Genomic DNA, 16,401 nt, shown 5'->3' with positions numbered 1-16,401 from the left:
CACAGCAGCAACATGCTAGCGCTAACATGGCCGGTTAAAACAAAATATACTGGTAAAAATCCCTGAGACACGGCAAAAACACAGCAGAAACACGCTAGCACAGTGCTAATGCAATGCTAACAGAGCCGGTTGAAAAAAAACATACCAGTAAAAGTCAGTACCTCAGCGCATATATCCCACCGGTCTCACTCTCACCTTTTCCGCCTGAGTGCCCCCTTGCGGCTGTTTGAAAAAATGCACAAATTAGCCACATCACCGCATCAGCCGCAGGGTTGAAAGCGTGTGAAAAAAGTCGGGGTTTATAGGCCAGAAATTACGGTAAATAAGTATCGTTGACCTCGCGTTGAAGACTAACTTCTCAATGCAGTGCATGCCCAACTTAAAAGTATCTGCTATTGTGATAAACATTTTTCACAAAGCATTGCGGAGGAAGGGTTTTTGTTCCAGAATTGGCCACTTTTCAGAGGTGCGTTGCTGTGGGGTTTTCCATTGATTAAAGTGCTTTTTGTGTTCCTTCCCACTAAAACATCATGAGAACACGCCAAGTTGAGTCAATCACTTGTATAAGATCTGACAGCAGTTTATGCAATTAGACAACAGAAATGGAAATAGGAGACGGGATATTCTGAATACCAAGAGAAATCATGTTGTGTTATGTAATGCCTATTGAGAGAATGACTGAGTTTTGTGTAATTTCAGCGGAGTGATTTGCTAAATTTGGACTGTGCAGAACAAGGCTGGCAGAAAGATGAAATATGGACAGTCCTTATAGCTGATTTGAAATATGCATGAATTGGGTAATTCCCATGCATAGATGATTAGGAAACAATTTCTCCTGCTTGGGGAGGAAGATGAGGGAAGGAGGAAGATGAAGCGCCGAGCGACACGTTGATTGGAGGATGCTGCCATCGACAATGAGGCCTGAAAGATGGAAACTTCCATCTTTTTGAAATGGAAGAAAGAAAAGAAAAGAATGTTCCTTAGAAGAAGCCAAGTAAAGAGACTCTGGACAGAGCCAACTATGTTACCGGTACTCATTGTTCTTTTTTTGTTCCCCTGAATGTTTCATCTTTTTGTACTTCAGTGTTTCAATTCTGTTGTATGATAGCAAAACTCATTTATACACAAAATACAAACATCCTGGCTAACTCACTCTTCTTGTTACAATAAAAAAAAGATGACCTTTAACCATGACCATTTTTTTTTAATCAGTTAATCTGTAAGTAGTTTTGTGACTGAAATACACTTCTGTTTTGCAAAATGTAAATGAATAAAGTATATTTCAAATTTTTTTTAAAGAACATGTTTTGGCATTGTGTTTTTTTTTTCTACTGATTGTTTTGGTTCAGGCGGCACAGTGGTTTAGCTGGTAAAGCATTGGCCTCACAGTTCTGAGGACTCGGGTTCGATCCTGGCCCCGCCTGTGTGGAGTTTGCATCTTCTCCCCGTGCCTGAGTGGGTTTTCTCCGAGCACTCCGGTTTCCTACCACATCTGAAAAACACGCATTAATTGGACACTCTAAATTGCCCCTTGGTGTGATTGTGAGAGCGGCTGTTTGTCTCTGTGTGCCCTGCGATTGGCTGGCAACCAGTTCAGGGTGTACCCCGCCTCCTGCCCATTGCAGCCTGAGGATAAGCGGCAAACAAACTGGATGGATGGATGCTCTGGTTCAGTGTTTCCAGCCCCTGAGCAGACATCTGATACTTAACCCATCAGAGGGCCTTTAGAAATTGCTTTGATTCGAGTGAGGCACTGTGAATTAATACAATGAAAATACAGCATAATTTGTGCAATTCATAAATCGACCAAAGTGGTATGCCTCCAAATACTGTGTAATAGGCCATGTAGTACACAAATAAGCTGCGCAGGATCTCACCAGACATCGACATAAGTTCAGGGGATGAACGCCGTATTTTCTTACTCTTTGGCTTTTCTCTTTTGAGTGGCTGATGAGTTCATGTAATAATGCTGCTCATACAATAGAAACAAATATTACAAATATAGTACCTACAGATACTGTCTACCTCAGTGCTAAATCCTAAAGACACGTCTAGAATTGGGTCTGCGCAAAAAATGAAGATGACATGGTGCTCAGGTGAGAGAAAAATGGTGAGAGAATAAGAGGGCAAGAAAGTTAGAAGAAAGTTGGATGGATTCCCCCCAACAAACACACATGCAGACACATCAGCACCTCTTAAAAGCGCACTTGGTGTGGTTAATAAGGGGCTGATGAGGGAGCAGAAAGACACACACACACACCCGCACACACACACACACACACACACCACACACACACACAGTCTCACAAATGTAATCATGAGAAAAATGTACACATCGCCCTCCCTCCTGTGAGACTAACTCAGATGTTAATTTGATCAAATAAACAAAGTGCAATGTTAGAAAAATACTGTAGAAAAGCAACCACACACATTGACACACACAGTTTGCCTATTCCTATGTAATCCAACTCTCCTGACGCCCCTTTGTGCTACGTGAATCTACTTCTGAGTGACATCTACACACACACACACACACACTTACTGTAGTGCATACTTTATGCGCTTGCATGAAATAAAGCTCGCGCAAATCTATATATACTCTATTGTATATATGAACACATGTTGCACATGCAGAAGAAGGAGCACATTGTCTGTTTTTATTGCAGCGTGCAGATAAATACAGTCGGTTAAAGAACTTGTGTCTGGCTGTCATCTGTGCACACTGGCACACATTAATCTCAATTGCCACACATAGAGTAATGTATATTAAAGTCATACAACATTACACTCTTCTACACACCCCTGTGCTTATTACTCATTGTTGTAATTCTGCTTTTGAGGGTGGGGGGTTGGTGGGAGGGACGGAATCAAGATTAATGTGAGGAAGGCATTCTGAAGACCAAAGAATTTACTTTCATATTCAGTGTTTCTCAAACTACAGGGACCTACTAAAACTGATTTAGATGGTATGCCGACATCGTCCATGTCCAATGGACCACCTTGTTTGCGGGAAAAGAGGTCCGGTGTGGAATAGGAGTGAAGCCTTGCGCGAACAAAATACTCTAAGTCAAGCATTGGTGTGTCAGTACATTAGGTACAGTAAGTGGCAATTTTCACAAGTAGTCGAGAATTCATTCTTGGATGCTGAAACCAAAAAAAATTTCCACATGCGGTATGCACACACTAAAGCAGCTTTAGTGAAGGATTGAAATGTTTGGAGTGCTCATTTCTCCAGCTTTAAATTTGTAGTAATGATATAATATACATAATAATAGTTTCAGGATCAACTGTGCATACTTGTACAGATTCTAATGTAGCTCGTGTTACGTCTCATTTGAGTAGAGATTTCTACATTTATGTTTATTCAATGTTTTGATCCATGCACCAAAACAAAAGAAGTAGTCGGAGCTCATTAGTCAATCGGTTGCACAAAGATGACGTTTGCCTCACAGAAGCACTAACATATACCCAACGCCTCCATAGAAAAAGTGAGAGACTCAAATGTGGTAACAAAGACCATGAAAAAAAAAAACAAAGCTGCCCTCCTGGGACGAAAAGTTTTGGAAACAATCTCACTGGCCTCTATGTGTCTGCAGTGGAAAATGAATATATGAATAGGTGGTGTAGGGTGAATCCCAGGGGAAGGATCCTGCAAGCATCTGTGAAGGCCATTAGTGTCTCCCAAACCTGCTGTTTGCCCACTGAATCAACATGTCAGTGTGGAGATTTACAGCTGCGCGGAAAACACACAGACTACTGCTGCAGGCCATCATCAAATTAATCATCATAACACATTCGCACACATGCCAGGGTGCACTGACAATTAGAGAGAAGCTAACAGTAGGGAAGATGGGCTTCTTGTTTGTGACAGATGTGCACTTTGTAGAGTGAATTTACTGGCAAGGATGTGTAGCCTTTTGGAATTACGAGCATTAGTCAAGGAATAAATCTGTTTCCTTGTCACACATACAGCATTGCAAAAGTTAAGGCCATGCGGACAACTAAGCTCATAAAATGATGCTCATTCATGAATGTATGGCCTTGGGAAGTTTTTCTTTCATTCTAGGAGAAAAACTAAACTCCAAATTGACGATGACCTCTACAGAAAAAAATCTGTCATTTTAACGAATAATTAGTGAGGACTAGAAAGCAACATTTTTCTGAAATCATCAAAACTTCGACAATACTCGGACTCTGTTTTCTGTGGTTGAAAAGCTCAAAATACCCCCCCCACCTCTATAAGATATCACCAGAACTCGTAACAGTTTATAAATGCAATGAGTTTTCCTATTTTAGTGAAAAGATTCAACGAATCAGGTTGAATATTAGCACAAATCAGCAAATATGATAAAATGATATTATAGCCGTCCAGGGAAAAAAGGATTACAATGTTAGAATTTCATACAGTTGACCAAAAAAACTGTAGAGAAAACAACGAGCTGTCTTGACTCAATGCTGTATGATTTTTTCAAAACTATTGTGAAATCAGAGCTAGCTGATTCGCTGAAAATAATCAATTGTTTCCTTCAGTCTGGCGAGTTTCCTAAAGCTTTTAAAGTAGCTGCTATTAGGCCCCTTAAAAAAAAAAAAAAAAAAAAAAAAAGAGTGCTGGACGCTTTCACGTTAGCAAGCTATAAACCCATCTTGAGTCTCCCTTTCATAGCCAAGATTGTCGAGAAAGTTATTTTTAATCAACTCAGCAATTTCTTGCATTTAAATGGACTTTTGGACAAATTGCAATCAGGTGTCCGAACTGAAGAACATTTCCAGAAAGAAGGCTTGCATGTGTCAAGCAGAACAGATGCTCATCCTTGCTTTCATCTCAGGTAGAATAAATTTTAACGGTCTTCTGACCATGCTCACAAAAAAGAGCATTAAACAGCTGCAGTTCGGGTTCTGACCAGAACAAAGAGTCAAGAGTAAATAACTCCAATTCTAAAGCCCTTACACTGGCTTCCAGTGAGTTTGAGAATAGACTTTAGACTGCTACTGGTCTATAAATCACTAAATGGCTTAAGTCCTGAACTCGTGAAAGAAATGCTAATGGAGTATAAACCCAGCAGGGCTCCAAGATTAACAGACTCAGGTTAAATAGTGAAAGACAGAGTCCAAAGCAAACATGGTGAAGCAGCATTGCCTAATATGCTGCAAAAAAAAAAAAAAAAAGCCTCAAGTGTGAATCTTTTTAAATCCAGGTTAAAAACTTTTTTTTTCTCATGCTTTGTAGAGTATTTTTTCTTTTCAATAATATTTCTTGCACTGTACACCATTTTAATTGTACTTTCCAGTTATGTTCTCTATTTTTTCCCCGTTTTAATTGTTGTATTCCTTTGCATTTGAATGCTTTTAATCATGTGAAGCACATTAAGTTAGCTTGTGTTTTGAGTGGGCATTATTAATACATTTGCTTTGGATAAAATATATTAACCCTTTCCAGGCAGGGGTTGCAAATTTGCAGCAGATTTAATATAATGAAAAATTTTAGGTCCAGAGTATCATTTTATGAAAGTATCAGATTTTTTTCTCTGCAAAATTATAAATAATATAAGAGAGGGTTAATAATGCGGGAAGTGTGAAGAGTTGGTTTTCCAAGCTTGTTCATGTTTAGGTTTGTCCATTATGAGCAGCTGTTGTTACTGTAACCAGAAGTATTGGGCCTTATTTGCTCAAAGACTTTCACTTCTTGAGACATAAAAATGTAATAGCATCTTGGATTTCATGATCTGCTTATTCTCATTCATGCAATCTCGCCTAAGGAAGTATGTATTGGGTAATATACCAGGATATGTCATTCCTGCTATCTATTTAAGTGCAGCCATCCGTTGGGCTGTGCTTTGCCCTGATTGGCAATCATTTTACAGACTGTCAGTCAGACTTGAGAAAAAAAAAAAAAAAACTTTTTTTTGTTTTGTTTATCTCTATTTTTTTATGCTTTGTATCCTTACTGGGATGAGGTGAGCTGGGTTACACCATTGACTAGTCAACAACCATTTATAAATTCACACCTACAGTATGGACGATTTAACAATCTTCACCAATCCTAACGCATGGTTTGGAATGTAGCTGGAAGTCAGATTATTCAGCGAAAACACAAAGGTGTAACACAAAACCTCAGAATTGAGAAGCAGACCTGCTAACCACGAGCTCACTATACTGCTACAATAGAATAAGCAAATATTTCATTACAGGAAGCAAAAATCATGACTCCGACCAAGTTTTTTGACGTTCTTAAATACAGACTTGCACATTCTATGAATATGACTGCAGTTATTCAAAAAATATACCGTACCTCAGTCACTCACATTTGAAAAATGTAAGTTGTGGTCAGTCATGCCCACAGATATAAAGTTGCAGGTGTGTGTACTGTTTGTAATTATGAGTGTACCCCTGTAAGAGCGCAGGGCTGCGGTGTCAGGTAAACTAGGAAGTAGAAGTAGGCTTGTTAAGAGACGGTGTGCTTCCGTGTTTAAAAAAAAAAAAAGTCAGGCTATGGGGTTCACTGCGCTGGATCGGTTTCCATGTGTGCGGAGAGTGTAGGACAAGTAAGCAATTGCGCAGCTTCGAGGGAACATTGGTCAAGACTACACAAAATAAGCAGTGTCTTTCAATATCTATGCATTTCTTCTCCTAAAAAAAAATTACACACGTGATTTTTAGTGCTCAACTGTGCAGATTCGCAAGTGCGATGGCGCACGGGCGCATACGCCCCTGTCAAATCACAGTGACTTGTACCTGGTATATTTTATGAGAACTCAACAATTTCTTGCAAAACAGAAGTAGAAAAAAGTATAAAAAAAGAAAAACTGAGAATGTACTCATAATGGCAGCACGCTGTCCGACTGGTTCAAGCAGGGGTGTCAAACTAATTTTTGTTGCGGGCCACATTGTAGTTACGGTTTTTCTCAGAGGGTCGTTATGACTTATGAAATCATAAAAATCGCTGACTGCCTAATCATATTTACATGTGAAATTTATGAATTAGTTTTAGAATCATAAATCAAGGGAAGAGTTTTTCAACTTTTGCTGATGTTTGGCAACACAAACACGCTTGCAATATCTCAATATTATCATTTAGGATATGATAATGGGAAATTTTGGTGCAGATTTTAGCAAAAGCCGTGGAAGTTGTTACACATGATTAGCCTCAGCGGGCCAGATAAAATCACGTGGCGAGCCAGATCTGGCCCCCGGGCCTTGAGTTTGACACTGGTGGGTTAGAACATCTTTTCAAAATTTATGGAGTTTGCATGTTTTCTATGTGCCTGGATGGCTTTTCTATGGGCACTCCGGTTTCCTCCAATATCCCCCCCCCCAAAAAAAAAAAAAAAACGCATTAATTCAAGACTCCAAATTGCCCATAGGTGTGAATGAGTGGATGAATGGTTGGTTATTTCCATGTGCCCTGTAATAGGCTGGCAACCAGTTCAGGGTGTACCTCGCCTCCTACCCGAAGATAGCTGGGATTGGCTTCACCATGCTGTTATCCTTGTGAGACTAGGCGGCTTGGAAAATGGATAGATATACTCAAAATGTAATGGTGAAGGCCATTTTTATTTTGCAAACTGCGCAAAACAGCGTAACCATGTGTTAAAAAATCCAGTGTTTGCTTTATCAGTTGCTTTTCAGATGGACTGACATCTAAAATATCCAACATTCCTGAAAGATTAATGAGCACGTTTACACAAGCAGTGCAGCACTTGTTGCAGCACTGTGCAAGCAGCAATGAGTCACACCATTACTTCCATTGTAATCATCTTTATGGGTCATTATTTAACAATTCCCCTCCTTAAACCTGCGTAATCCCCGCTGACTCTTGGGCAACACATTTCTAAGCCTTCATACTATTCTACACTCTTGATTAAAAGCTGCAATGCACAATTTATTTTCTCAGGCTTTATTTGACAATAACTGATAGTTTTGTCATTACAAAGCCCTCTTTTGCATGACACTCAAATATCTGCCAGGCTTCGGGCTTGCAAACTCCCTCAACATTAACTGCACAAGCCACTGAAATAACGCAACACGCCGCTTTTACAACTGCGGTCTCGAATGACTCCTTCCAGGTGGCTGCAACTACAATGGAGATGATTAGAGTTTGGTTATTTGGCCAGAAAATATGATTTATGTGAAAGTGATGCATGAAATTTGATGACATATTGGAACAAAAGCTACACAGTCGGCAAATAAATTCACACACATTTGCATCGCTGCCCTTTACTGTTCCCTGGTGACTTTGTACTAGGTGCCAATAATGGACAGCAAAACCTCAATCCTATTAATCATCCTATCACTCACCAACCAAAAAAAAAAAAAAAAAAAAGTCTATACTTTCTCCCACTGCCTGAAACAACAACCCCAAAAGAGGAGAGTGTCCAAGCAGCCATCTTTTGGATCGCTTTACAATGTTTGGACTGGTTTTGGTCATAAACGATCCAACATTTGAAAAGAGCAGCACATGTCTGGCATAGCTGCGAGCTTGGCCAAGTCTGTTTCACTGGAGGTTGTTTTCATCATAAAAATTGGGTTGCTCTGCAACATAAGATCTTAGGACTGCGTGGTCTGGGTCAGGTTCAGGCACCCTGGGATGTCAAAATTTAGCTCAACAGGCTGAGCACAGCTACAGAGAGCAACAAGACTGTTTAAGTAAAATAAAAGCATATTGGAAAATGAAATGCAGTATACAAGTATTCTGGATTCTTTTAGTGGAACACAACTAAAAACAAGCATTTTCGTTTGGTTGACAGACAACAAATCTGCAACATGTATCAACGCTTGTACCCAACAGTTGTGGATCTAATTTATTTTTTTTTTTCAATTTTTCTTGTCCGTATTGGAGTAATGCTTCTATTTCATATCACAGCTGGGTAAAGAGATGTCCAGATTTCCCTGGACACAACCGCTTTTTGAGACGTAAAAATAGCTAGAGGCTGGGATTTGAGAAACATTGGGGAGTTCATGATCTCAAGCTGCACATTCCTATCAATGGCACGTCAGTGAAAACACAATGGGAATTTATAGCCACGTGTGATATGATCAGAAAATGCCCGGTGAGCAGCATCATTCACAGCTACCGTTGTAGTAGACCACGTATACATCGCTATCCACATTCCTGTTCTTTGTGCACGTCAACTTCTTCCGGGACAATCGCACCATGTTTTTGTGGTTCAATAAAATGTATTACAATACAGAATATTGTCTGGGCATCCTGAAACCTGATACGGGGTTGTCGACGTGAGGGACTTCATCACTTCATGTGTGGCTACGTGTCGCCAAATTTTCTTGCGAGCTCATTGACTTTCAACTGCGTCACTCAGTGGCCGACAAGCCTAAATAACTTGCAACTGCCTCATTTTAACACTGATGATACAAAAACACATTTTTCTGTCTTAGGGGAGGGTGAGAACATTCCCGAGCCGAAAAGCATCACTGGACACCATTTTTGTCACACCAAAAATATCGTGAACAATGAAATGGTAAAAAAAGAGAAAAACATCTCCACAATTTAGTACTATAGTTTTCAGTCTTAGCCATTATTTGTAGTCATTATCTTCAAATGCGTTTAAGAGAATATCTGAATTCACTTTACAGGGTCTTTAAGTGCTGTTTATGCAGGGCGTTTGCCATGATTGGCCAGCATTTCAGGCATTGCTCATGCAATCACTGGACAGTCTGACATGTCAGTCATTATACAGCATAACTTCATATTCCACCTTGCAAAATAGAGCCAGATGCATACCGTTTGTCCCCACCCCCCAAACTCAAACCTTACATGATTTTGGAAACATTTTGATCCTTTTGAACCTTTTGGATGGAAGGAATAGATTTAGTGTTTCTTCCATACGATTTTCGGTCCAAAACAAGCACAAGTCATCCCGGTCAGGTCCACTTTCTATCCACATACGCACAACCCTTTCGTTGCCTTTCCTCCAAGGCTTTATTTATTCTTTTCTTGATCGCTGCTGTCAGTTGTTTGTCTGTGCATGACTGCATCTGTGTCTCTTTTTGTGGGGATCAGAGATTAAGTGATGACGGAGAGAAGGCAGGACTTCCTGGAAAATGTCATCATGCTTCATTGGATCCATGTGAGACCTTGCGTTTTAACAAAAACTATTAATAACAGCACCCAAATTTCAGTATTAATTGAGGAACAACACACAACTAAGTGAAACCAGAATTTCTATGACAAACAGTATTTACTGTCTCGCGTGGTAGAGCAGATTACATTAATATACTAGGTGCAAGTGCATCTGAAAACATTTAAACCAATCACACACTGAAGTCATCTCGCTTTGGCTTGACTTAATTCATTTGGAATTTAATTCCAGCTGAAGAAAACATTGTGTGGAGATAATCAATGGGAAATGTGACAAATGTGCATCAGTACAGGAAAAAAGAAAAACTTCCTTGACTTGACCAAAAGGATCATACTATTAAGATGTGATCTTAAAGTAGAAAAAAGTACTAATCCAGAGGGTTGTATAATTTCCATGCACATAGCCCCCCCCCCACCCCCTTGCTTAAAAAAACCATGTAATATTAAACCGATCATTTGACAAAATGTCATGTAAAAGGCGAACATCCAGATTAAACAGAGATGTAGCGTTCCCAGGCTACTGAGGTGCTACACGTTTGATTTACAAGCAGGTGCACGCATACGCGAGGTGTTAAGGTTGATCTGGCAAGCTAATCCGTGACTTGCAAAACACACTGTATAGTCCTTCTGCGAAAACTCTCTCTTAATCTAGCTCATAGGCGCGCTCGCGAAGAGAAGCACTCATCACGTTCTCGTGAATGTGAAGGACTGTTGATGAAATGTGCAGTGATACTGACCTTCAGTATCTGAAAGAGCTGGTTTCTCGCCAGTCTCTACGTTTGACCTGTCAACGCCATCTTATAAGAAAGAAGCCATCATTTAGGGCCTTTTGTTGGGTATACGCTGTGCAATTTTGGCATCCTAAGGCAATCTCTGTGCAATCATGGGAATAATTAAAACTCAAAAATGGTGATTTTACTGCTCACAGTGAAACACGTTGAAAGATGTGATACTCCGGCCAATGGTGGGCTTGGGCAGACATCAAACAATGTTAGAAATATTGATCTTCACAACGCCCTGAAACCGATGAGGATGTCAACACTTTGGAAACAATAACATTTAACAATCAACTATTTTAAAATATAAAATACCCAGAAATGCAGCCACTCGCAGACGGTCTGTGGCGCACAAAACAGATCCAATATGCAATCGCCAGAGGTGAATCCATGTTTAAGTCTGTCAACTGCATTATGTGATGCAAAAATAACTTTGGTCTGTTATTAAAATGATCAAATCACATTGCAGTGATGCCATTTCACCAAATGAGCATCTTCGCTTACTGCCGGTCCCTTTGATTTTGAACCGAGTGTTGGGTGAAATGGGCGCCGGATATATTTTAGATATTCCAGGTGATAAAACTGGAATAAAAGTTTCATTAAAATATTTATAACTTATAATTAATGATTATTTAGTCATGGCTTTGCCACCAATTTGAATATACACAGCTATAAAAGTTAAACAAAAAAAGTTTAGATGTAAACTACGATATAAACTGCACATTTCTTAGTTATTCCATCTGTCAATTTTCCAAGCCGCTTATCCTCACAAGCGTTATGGGAGTGCTGGAGCTCGCACATGGTCTCTTAACAACCCTGAACTGGTTGTTGGTCAGTTGCAGAGCGCATGTGGATACTATTATTGATTATTCAATAATGATATTGACTGATGTTGCCATTTAATATAAACATCTTTGTATGGAATTAAGTGTGAAGAAAGGGCACTACTTATTTAGAAAAATGACAATTTATTAGCAATAATCTTATGATTTGGTAAATCTAGCTCGCACAATACACTGCACAAATATTTAATATTTATTTGATCAAACATTGTGGCTTGTTTTTTCCTGATTACTTTACAGCATTACTTTTCAAAATAAATCCTAGCCCAATAAATGCAATGTCGTAAACAAAATTTAGACAAAGAAAACACTTGTCCAATGAACGTAAATTGCAAGTGAAAGGGGATTCCGCGGTGTTGTTGGGAGCAGAAGCTACACGCCCACCCAGCTGCACTCTTTCATTGTTGCTCTGTATTGTTCATTAGTCCTTCTTCCTGGAAGTTGACACAATCAACCGCCTTACTGTCATCCCACTCAAGCTCGGCCATTGACCAGAAAATCACTGCAAAAGCCGGCAGACAAAAGCCTCAGATGAGCTGTCTTTCCTGCATGTGTCATTGGCAGTACTTGTGGACCAAGCCTGGAAGAAATGCTCTCAGACTTTAGCGACCAGCAGCTAAATATCTTGACTCTGGTCGGTTTGCTCGTGGCTACCACTGAAGACTCCTTCGAGTCTTATTTTGTCAACATACTGGAATATAACATGGGAATAGTCTATGCATGTAGTTATTGATTTACTGTACAGAGAACTGTTTGAGAAGAACTGTTGAAGGAAACCTCACTGAATGATCGCCACTCCAGATATAACGCAGTCCAACAACAGAGACAATACTCACATGCCTTACATCAACCTTAATTTAGCTGTCGCTGTCAAAGTTATAACTTTAACTCATGATTAACCATCATCCAGAAATAAATATTGCATTAATTATGCATTAACCAAGATTAATCACACTATTTTAACCACATAGCATCAATGGATATCTGAAAATGCGATGCAGGTTCTATGATAAGTGATCAAGTCAATGCTTCAGCTAGTCCAAAGAGAAATGAAGAGACCAGTTATAACTTCCACCAAGGGCAAAAACTGCTATTTTGAACACCAGCCAACTGGCTACTTAACTAGAAACAACAAAACTGATTCCTATGAGATTGAGGGCCTGATTTTGTGAAACTTTGTGTGGAAAAATAAGTGTAATATTTATTGCTCATGCAAACAGATGTGGAAACTGATCTAGTAACCAAGCACACCGTAAATTGCATCTGACACACTGGCAATATATATCTGTCCTGTTCAGTTATTGTGCATTATAGGAGTAGTATATGAATTTTGCATGTGTAAAGTGATATCCAATTGGATTTTTTTCCCCCATGGGCATCATGGGGAAAACCATTAGCGGTATATCTAATCCTCTTTTCCAAATCCGGTCGTTTCCAACTGTTCTACATCGGTTACCAACAGCGTGAGTAATCTGTTAGCGTGGATCAATGTGAAATTTAGCGCCAGCTATTTGGAATCTTTCTAAACGATAGCAATCTTGTTAGATCATGCAAAACACGCACAGCAACACTGAGCACAACCTGAAGAGTTAAAATCTAATTTAGTGTCAACTATTGAGGATATTATAGTACAGTTCAGTCAGGCCTTTAATGAAGATGATTTTGCAATGTTGTGGATAAATGCTCCTTAGCAGTAAAGTCTCAAATAAACCTTTGCCTTGTCCCTGAAGCAGTGAGTAGCTGGTTAGGTAACAAAAATGACAATGATATATGCTTACTTTTCCACTTGTTTTTAGAGTTTGAGTCATTATAGAATATCCTACTGTGCAACATTCAAAAGTGGTAGACCCTCTTCTAATTTTCTGCATTTGCTTCTCTTACACTCTACTGTCCAGTTGGTAGTAATTTCAGTTGGTTTGTGAACCATGAACAAGGAAAGAAGAACTCGTTTGCTATCACACATGGAGACAAACAAACTTCCTGATTTTCTTTCACTTTTGTCAACAGTCCGACTTGGTGGAGATCTTAAGGAGTTCCATTCTTGTTTATATCTTGCTAAGCTTGTTTGGAAGATTTACTGTGTCTACCAACTGAATGTTTGTCCACTTAATAAGTTCCAGATTACACATGGAATGTAAACTTGGCTGAAATGAATGACTTTTTAGCATGGACATCCACTCAGGGCAGTTCTGCCTTGACATTCCTCACCTTCCTTCTCTCTTCTCTATCCGCCCGCTGACCTGCCACTCGCACCTCTGTTGATGTTGAGGGACAAGTCAACAAATTAACAGCTTCCGACACCAAACGTGTCACACAACGCTCAACCTGTGCTGCATTGACCCATTTAAAGACTGACAGATAAGCTCTGGGGTCAGCACACATGTACATGTACACAGAGCATACAACCCCCCGAACACGCCTGTAATTAACCTCTGTGCTCCGCTCGATGCATACAAGTTCATCGCTGATGTGTGGCTGTGTGTTTACCAAGCGCTAACACTACAGAGTTAGTCAGTGCAGAGCAAGCTGCTTGATTTCCTTGACGGCTCAGAATGTACTTTTACAGGTTTCTCCCAAGGCAAACAGCAACACATTTACACAACAACAACAGAGACTGAGAGTCGTCCACATCCACCTAAGCTGATACCCTAAAGACAAGCTATGTGACTGAGTTGATGCATGCATGTCTGCTGCCACAATTCCACCTAGTTTCAAAATTTTCAATGGTCTGCAACAAGAAAGGGGTCCAATAAGAAACAATCACCCAACAAATGCTCGTGACTGTCTTCAAAGCATTTTTTCTTCTTCTTTTCCTTTTCGGTTTGTCCCGTTAGGGGTCGCCACAGCGTGTCATCTTAGATGAACGCATATTTGTTTGGCACAGTTTTACGCTGGATGCCCTTCCTGACGCAACCCCTCTGCATTTAGCTGGTGAGAGAAGTTTACAGGACCTGGTATTCCCAGGCGGTCTTCCATCCAAATACTAACCAGGGTTGAACCCGCTTAGCTTCCGAGATCTGACGAGATCGGGCTTTCTCAGAGTAGTATGGCCCTAAGTGTTTGTCTTAAAACTACTAACCTGTCACAACTACAACTACAATAGTGCAGGTCAATCACACAAAGTCCTCCCAAAAAATAAATCCTCCTTCCCGAGTTTATTTTTTGCCGTAGAAATACAGGTACGCAGGGAGTCCTCTGTGAAGTAGATAGTCCAGCGGCGTAAGAACAGGTTGTGACAAGGCTCTTACCTCCTGTTTTTATGTTATTTGTTATTTCTCCAATTTTCTTTGGTCTGGGATACTAAGTTTGTTTCCGAAACGTGTCTGGAAAAAATGCAAAAGGCATTGATTACAGGCCAACTAAACCGTCTGAGCTGTAAAAGCTAATTACTAAAGGCAACCATATATCACCACTGATTTACACTCTTGCAGTACGAGAAATAGTTCATTGCAGTACCTGATGTTTCAAATGGTGTCAATCGTGAATAGTTTTGTCACGATGAGAGAGAGCAGATATATTGATTAAGATGTTTACGTTAGGCCTATGTACCTTTGTTTTTTTCTTTGAGAGGCAAACCATCTGCTTTGGAATGCCGTCCATTGTCCACGTAACTAAAAATTATGTTTTTTTTTTTTTTAAATCTATGATGCAAATAAACCCAATTTGGAGATTAATGCAAGCCACGGTATATCAATGATGGGCTTCTTTGAAAGGTTCACCTTCAAAGCAACCACTGGCATAGAAGGTGCATTGAAAACCTCGACTTAAAAAAAAAAAAACGGGTCAGGTCACTGTCAAAGTCAAACTGATGGCCAGATGAACGTGTGTGTGTTCAGTGTGATGGAGACAGAATTCGAGCAATAAGTCATGCTGTCGCGCCATAAGGTGATGGCTTTATTGTCTTCCAGCCAATGAGCAAACGCCTTTTGAGAAGATACCATATCAGACGGGCACATATGTGTATGCGCCTAATGACCGGTCATGGTCAATGACAAATAGCAATCAATTAGGGTGTGTGCATTAGGTTTCGGGGCAAAGGTTTCCTCTCAGAGTATGAAAGGAACTTTGTGGACATTTTTAAACATTGAGGCTCAACCCTGAAGACGTACCTACAGTGTGGGCATAAGAGCAGGGGCCTATCGGCAGCAAATTAACGGCAGCCGATGATAGGTTGAGAGGAGCAACTCAGCAGCTGATGACAGCTGCTTGGACAATGCGCCAGATTGTGGCAAAAAAAGAGAGAACACTAATGATGCCGGCAGTTTTAACACTTGCTTCCCCAAAACAGCAGTCAAAATGGACTAGATGGAGGGATTGGATTTCCCATTAGGCTACACAAGTACTCAACTGTTTCAAAAGTAACAACTACATGTTTCAGTTATTAATTAACAAGTATTGAACAACCCTTTTGTTGAACCCAATCTTTTGTGGTATAATGAATAGAAGTCGAAGCTTCTTTTGTTTGTTTGTTTTTGTTAAACACAGTTTTAATACATCTACCCCAGAGGAAAAAATACATAGTGACGATAACTGTTTGCATTAATTTCTCGGTCAGCTAATCAGGCTGATTTCCTCTTACTGCTTGTTTTTATCTTTCAAATCAATTGTTGAATATTTTAGGAGACAGAAAATCTATGTGAGGCTGAATTTAAAAAACAGAAAAAAACAGTTCCAACCTAGCTATGTCTAA

Source organism: Syngnathoides biaculeatus, chromosome 12 (assembly GCF_019802595.1).
Source record: "Syngnathoides biaculeatus isolate LvHL_M chromosome 12, ASM1980259v1, whole genome shotgun sequence".
Classification (NCBI taxonomy): domain Eukaryota; kingdom Metazoa; phylum Chordata; class Actinopteri; order Syngnathiformes; family Syngnathidae; genus Syngnathoides; species Syngnathoides biaculeatus.
This window is presented reverse-complemented; position numbering follows the sequence as displayed.